Source organism: Rattus rattus, chromosome 16 (assembly GCF_011064425.1).
Source record: "Rattus rattus isolate New Zealand chromosome 16, Rrattus_CSIRO_v1, whole genome shotgun sequence".
NCBI classification, from domain to species: Eukaryota; Metazoa; Chordata; class Mammalia; order Rodentia; family Muridae; genus Rattus; species Rattus rattus.
In genome coordinates this window covers 14,200,025-14,206,984 of record NC_046169.1, presented here as the reverse complement: position 1 = coordinate 14,206,984, position 6,960 = coordinate 14,200,025, and positions in this window count along the sequence as shown.

Sequence of the window (6,960 nt, the reverse complement as noted above, 5' to 3'; positions counted from 1 at the left end):
AGTTCACTCCCTTTCATGTGAATTAACCCGTGCACCCAGCCCGGGTCGAATCCCCCACCAATCTCTTTTGTCCCCAGACAAAGGCAGAGCCGGGCAGGAGCCTTTCATCCCCAGCTCCCCCGGGTTCCTGCATTTCAAAGGTCGAGCTAGAAAGGCCCCACGAGGGCGGCTCACCTAGCCCCAAATACCTGGTGTGTGTGTGTGTGTGTGTGTGTGTGTGTGTGTGTGTGTGTGTGTGTGTGTGTGTGTGTGTGTGTGGGGGGGGTAGGTTGCTGAGAATCTTTGGAGCCCAAATCTAAAGCAGTTCCACAGACTTCCTTAGGCCTGCGGGCCCCATCGCCACGCCCCTGCCCTAACACCTCGGGATGCTCAAGAGATACAGAGACACCCTCTCTTGGCCTAAAGAGGGAGTCTAGAAAACGTCGAGAAATTCCTCACCTCAAGGTCTTAGGAAGCCCAGGCCTTGTCCGTTCTGGTGAAACTTTGTGCTGCTCTGCAGAGGGAGATTCACTGGATGGTTTCTGGCGGCGACTACCAGGACCACGCTGGACCTGAGTCGAGTTCCTCACCGTTTTATCCCGATTGTTCTACGCGTCCTGTCCTGCCAAGCCCTTCTCAGAAGCAGAGAGGACCAGAGAACACCTCTTTGCGGTTCGACGACCCGGTGTGACGGTAGATGTGGAAATCCAGGAAGAAGATCGGGTTGCATTGCTGAGGGGATGCCGCGCCCGTCCGGCCACCACCTCCGCATGGAGGCTGCGGGTTCCTGGGGACCCCGCCTAGTTCGGTGCTTTTCTCTCCCCTTACTCTTTTGGCGCAGCAGGGGCGCCCAGCTGGAAATCAAAGAGGGGCGGGAGGAATTCTGAAGATGCGAAGGGACATCAGGGACCAGAATGAAGCTAGGCCTGGATGCATCCGCCCGGGACGCGGGAGCCACAGGGAGCTGGGCGCAGGCACCGTTCTAATCGCCGACCGCTATTAAAAATAAAACCGCGACCCGTCGTCATAGCGACCGCAACAACAGCGGCCGCGCGAGGGTGGTAAGAGCTTGTGCAGCCGAGCGCCAGCCGCCTAAGGAGACTGGGGCATGGGCCCTTAAGCTTACGGGTACTCTGATGTGAGACAATGACCCCTAACCCCTCCATCCCCCCCCCCCACATACACACACCCCATGCTGTTCCTCCAGGTTCTTAGAAGATTCCTGGTCTCTGAAAACTGGGACTGGCTAAGTCATGTGGTCAAAAGCCTAAAGGACCCGCCGGCTCAGGCTACACACACACACCCGCCCCCCATGCCTCGGCTTCCCTTGGGACCCGCGACTGTCCTCATTTTAGCCTCTGGAGAAGGGGTTGTGTGAGGGTGTCAGGCCTCCAAAGAACACCAAGAGACCAAGCCGAGCTGGCGGGGGTTGCATGCGCTTGAGGCCACCGCACCTGTCCCGCCCGCGCCTCCGTGATCCCTTCTGGTAGGAGAAATCACGTGCTTTCTCCTGGCTGGGATTCGAGTTTCACTTCCAGCCGCTATTAGGCGGTTCACTCGGTTCACTGCAAACATTTGATAATGAGGCTAAATATACTTTAGAGTCGGAGGAGGTGTGGGTGGCTGCTGCCCTAGCCTGTAGATGCGTCGCTCCAGGCTCTATGGGGCATCCCCGCCCCAGTAGCTGAAAACCCCCAAGCCGGGTGCGAGAGAAAGACCCTCACCCACCCCCTAAAATCCAGTCCCAACTAGAAAGAGCATCTTAAGGACGGTGGGCGCTTGAGGACAGCTGGAGGGTCCCTGGAGGAAGTAGGCGGCCAGCAGCTGGGAGCTTGGAAAGGTGGGGAAGGGAACTAGAAGGTGCACCTGGCGGTGACAGGGATGTCCGGTCGCCCCCAGAGCAGATGCTTCCGACCTGTCTCCAGTGCCCCGGGCACAACGCGACGTGTCCTCCCGCCCATAATTAAAATGTCAAGTGTTTGAAATAGCTCGAGAGAGGGGCTGCTCGGCCGGGGGTGGGGGGCAGATAACATCTAACCTTTGATGGTGTCCTTTCAACCCAAGAACACGGGGAGGCGTAGTCACAGAACTGAATCGAGAGAGACCATCCAATTTACCCAGCATTTTAATCGTAAAGCACACCTTTTCACCAGAGACTCATCCACCTAGCCAGTGCCCTTCAACTGCTTGGAACTCAATTATCCGTGCTCAATTATTGCAGTCATTGTTACTCATTAGCTGCACGGACCGATACTGAGCTATGCCGGTCTTTTGCCCTGTGAAATAATTTCAAACAACCATTCTGAGGCGGAGGAACTTAGACCCTCTTCCTATCGATTACATAGAGCAAGTGAGACTGAGTCCCAGGCACCAAGTGCCCCATCCCTTGGAAGATCCAAGAATATGGAGTGGCCCAGGTAGCATTTGCATGAGACAAGAATGAGAAGGCAATATAGACAGGTAGCTCCAGGTTTGCACAACACAACACACACACACACACACACACACACACACACACACACACACACACACCAACAAGACACACAGAAGGTCCTCCTGCTCTCTGCTGCTTGACTTTGGTCTTGGTGGGATCTGTCTCTGGCTAGCCCTGGATTCCGGTCCTTTATCTAGACAAATAACAAAAGTGGAAGCCGGTGCTTTACCCTGCAGGTGGTCTCTACGCCCAGCAGCTCCCAGCAACCCACAGGACCCTCTCTGTAAGGGTGGGGCCAGCTGGGCCCCAGGCATCCAGGCTCTGCCAGAGCCATCCCAGAACAATTTGTAATGTTGAAACACCAGTTTCCCTTTATCTCTGGGCAAAGCTTTCTTGGTTCTGGGCAATTAACCCAAATGGAGCCTCAGCCATGTGGGCTCTGGTCCTTGAAGATCAAAAGTGCCCGGCCACAAGCTTTAATTATGTCATTATCTTGCCCCCCCCTTCCCCCCCCAGGCTAAGGATCGGGCCTTTCCAGTTCAGGCTCCCCAGAAAACAAGATAAGTCTGTGCTGGGGTGGGAGGGCACCTCCAGGCTGCTTTCCACTCCCTAGTAATTGTTTTTATTTTCACTTTTAAATACACAAATAGAAATTACGTTTAAAATAGCATACGAGCCCACAATAGACCCGTGGATATTTTGCGAATAAAGACCCATGTAAAGGAAAGTGTGGTGGCTTTTGAAAGGAAAGGCCCAGGGGCTAGGGAATGGAGTTGATAGTGTCCTTGCCTATCATATACAAGGCCCTGGGTTCTACTCCCAGCAACAAATAAAAACAACTCTGGTGATGCATGCTTGTAATTCCAGCATTCTGGAGGCAGGAGTTCAAGGTCATCGTTGGGACACACAGTGAGCTCAAGGCCAATCATGTCTTAAAGAGGGAGGGGAGGACAGGAGAAAAGCCCAGCCAGGCATGGTAGTGCATGCCGATAATCTTAGTACCCGGGAGACTGGGGCACGAGTATTGCCTCAACTCTAAGGATTAGCCTAGGCTATCCTTATAGTAAGATCCTGTCTCAACCCAAAGTAACAAAAAAGTGGAAACCCAAAGAACAGAGTCTGCCCTGGTCAGAAGTTGAAGCCACTCTTGGCCACCAGGCATTTAGGTGTGTCTGGTCAGAACTGTTACCTGCAAAGCACAGGGGTGTGAGAAAAACATTTTAGTCGTGGAACAGATATACCTGTGTACCACATCCCACATCCGTGTCTGGTGCCTCTAGAGGCCAGAAGAGGGTGTCAGATCCCACGAAACTGGAAGTACAGACAGAGATGAGATGCCATGTGGATGCTGGGAATCAAACCCAGGTCCTCCAAAAGGGCAGCCAGTGCTCTTGACCACTGAGCCATCCCACCAGCCCCCAAAGTAAGACTCTGTGGTAGTGACGTTTGTACTATGGATTAGTGATAACATTTTGCAGGTAGGGAGTTAAGTAAAGAATATGGTTGCTACTCATTGTGCCTCTGTGGTTTTTTTTTTTTTTTTTTTTTCTTCTTCCTCCTCTGTTAAATGTGATTCAAGTACCTGTAGAAATCAGTCCTGGTTGAGGCACAAGCCTACCATCCCAGCACTCTGGACGCTAAGGTAGTAAGATCACAAATTTCAAGCCAGCTTGGGCTACACAACCTGACCCTATGTCCAAATAAATAAATAATTTTTTTTTATGGAAAATGGTATCTGGAACCCTTTATGGTGGTTTATGCCTATAATTCTAACCCTCTTGAGCCCGAGGCAAGAGGATTGGGAGTTTGAGGCCAGCCCGAGTTACATAATGAGTTTCAGGCTAACACGGGCAACCTCATGAATTGTCTCAAAACAACAACAAAAGCCCCCAAATCAAGGGAGGGGAACTTGTGTCCCCATAGTCCCTCTTTGAGCCCGCAGGTAAGGATTCTAGCTTGGGAATGTGGACAGGGGTGGGGTGGGGGACACACCTAGGAGCAGGGCTCAACTGGGACCTACACTGCCTTCTCTTCCTGCCGTGTGACTCCGGGTAAACTGGCCTCTCAGACATTCAGGCTGCCTGTTTCTCGCAGCAGGCATCTGGATGCACGCGGAGGAGCGGAAGTATAGCAGGCCTTCGTGGAGCCCACAGTCTCTAGGAAGTAATAAACCAAGCCGCAAAGTAGCTGTCACTTCAGGTGGCTGGGAAGGGATCGTTATGAAAAGAAGCAGACCAAGAATTCCAAGTCAAGATAACGAGCAAGTGCTAAGTCCCAGAGGCAGGAACCTGTTCAACAGGTCCCAGGTTCTGCAAAGAGAAGAGGAGGATGGGAGGGAACGGGTTGAGGCAGTGTGAGGGGGATGACCATGGGCCTTTGAGGCCAAAGGAAGGAAATGTAATTTGTTTGGGTTTCCCCCACACAGACTTGGGTTTATCATATTAAGTCAAGGTGTGGCCTCACACTCATGAGATCCTCCCCCATCCACCTTTTAAGCACCGAGATGAGAGGTACATATACTCAGCTGAGATTTGTTTTTTTCCTGGAAAGGATGAAGCCATCAAGGGGAACGCAGAGTGTAATGCTATAATGGGACCAGCCATTTTCCCCAAACAGTGAACCAGGAAGCGTCATGGAGGGAGTAGGGCTCTTTGTGACCCTGAATGTATGGTCAGAGCATCTGTCCTCTCAAAACAGACCAGCATGGATTTCCTCAAGGCACAACCACCTCCACACCATCAACTGCCTCCATGGTCCCCACGCTCAACCCCATCACCCTGGGGTGCACACCAGTATGATGGAAGTCACAGCCCTGTCAGGACAGCCTCCCTGTCTGTGCCTTGGTGTCACAGCTCTCGGATTCTATGAAGTCTCAGCTGTGCTCTGAACACGGATGATCCCCATGCTGAGAAAGGAGTTTACATGAGGCTGTCTCATGCATGTTGGAGAACAGACCCAGAGAAGAGAGGACTGTGACAGGAAGAGCACGGAGAAAATACTGACCAGGCTCCAGACCCGCAAAGCCCCAGTAGGACACAGGCCCAGGCACAAACGTGAAGAAGCAGATGAAGCTTTTAATCTAGACAGTCCCTGTGAGAGGAACATTGGGGGTCAAGATGAGGCCATGGAGTGGTACTGAGGGCTCCTGGTGCTGGACAGGACCACTTCAATGTGATGTCCAACCCTTAAGGAAGCAACACAGAACACAATGGCAACCCCAGAGGTGCTGTGATCCAGTGATAGGCCTCAACACTGAGTTCCCAGAGCGTGCCCATGGTGTGACCACCATGCATCCTGGAGAACCTCACAGAACTTGGTGGGGCTCCTAATGTCTGCAGCATGCTTTTTCTTGACTGGGAAATCTAAGAGCATGGAGGAGGTGATGTTGCAAGGAAGAGGGAAGAAAAGAGAAAGAGCGAAGGAAGACTGATGACAGATACTTAGGCAGATAGGTGGATACATAGCAACATAGGTTATAGCCACTGATAGATGACAAATACATAAATACAGATAAATGGACACAAGATAAATGGCACACAGACGGGGTTGGGGATTTAGCTCAGTGGTAGAGCGCTTGCCTAGCAAGCACAAGGCCCTGGGTTCGGTCCCCAGCTCCGAAAAAAAGAAAAGAAAAAAAAATGGCACACAGACACATATATACGTCAGAAGCAAAATAGATACGTGATAGATGATCAATGAATATATGATAAATTATTTGCTGAATGATGGATAACAGAGGATAGATGGTTGATGGGTAGATAATATATAATGATAAGTAGATAGATAAAAGTTAGGTAGATAAGCCAGGAAGTGATGTTGTGAGCCTTTAATCCCAGCAGAGACAGATGGACATGTGGATCTCTGTGAGTTCAAGGCCAGCCTGGTCTATAGAGCAAATTCCAGGACAGCCGAAGGTACACAGAAAAAAAAACATGGTAGAAAGAAAGGGAAAAAGAATAGGTAAATAGAAGAATAGGAGATAAATAATAGATATCTGATAGCAGGTTGGCTAATAGATATAAAATAGACAAATAGACTATATATATATAGAGAGAGAAGCTTAATAGCTACAAAGATATGATGATACATAAATTGGATACACAGATGATAGGTAAAGGGACAACTGTAAATTGAGGTAAAGGGTGTACTATTTGCACTACTTATCATTATCCTGTTTTGTTTTCTTTTTGATAGAGTCTCATGTTGCCTAAGCTGGCCCTGAACTCACTAGGTTGCCAGTGCCAATGTCGTGGTCCCCTTGCCTTCACCTCCCGAGTGCTGTGACTGTATGTGGGATTATGTATGCCCCCACATATGGCCTATGGCCCGCTGGAAATGGATTCCAGGATTTGTGCCATCTAGACAGGCACTCTCCCTGCCGAGCCACACTCCCAGCCCTCATTGTCCTGTTTTTACTTTTCTGCAAAATGGAAAATTTTCAAAATGAAAAATGGTGACGATTCCTTCTTCACTATCAGTCTCCTAGGAGGCCAGGAGCTTCCAGGATATGAAAAGTCCCAGTTAGTCACCAGCTACAGGCCAACAGG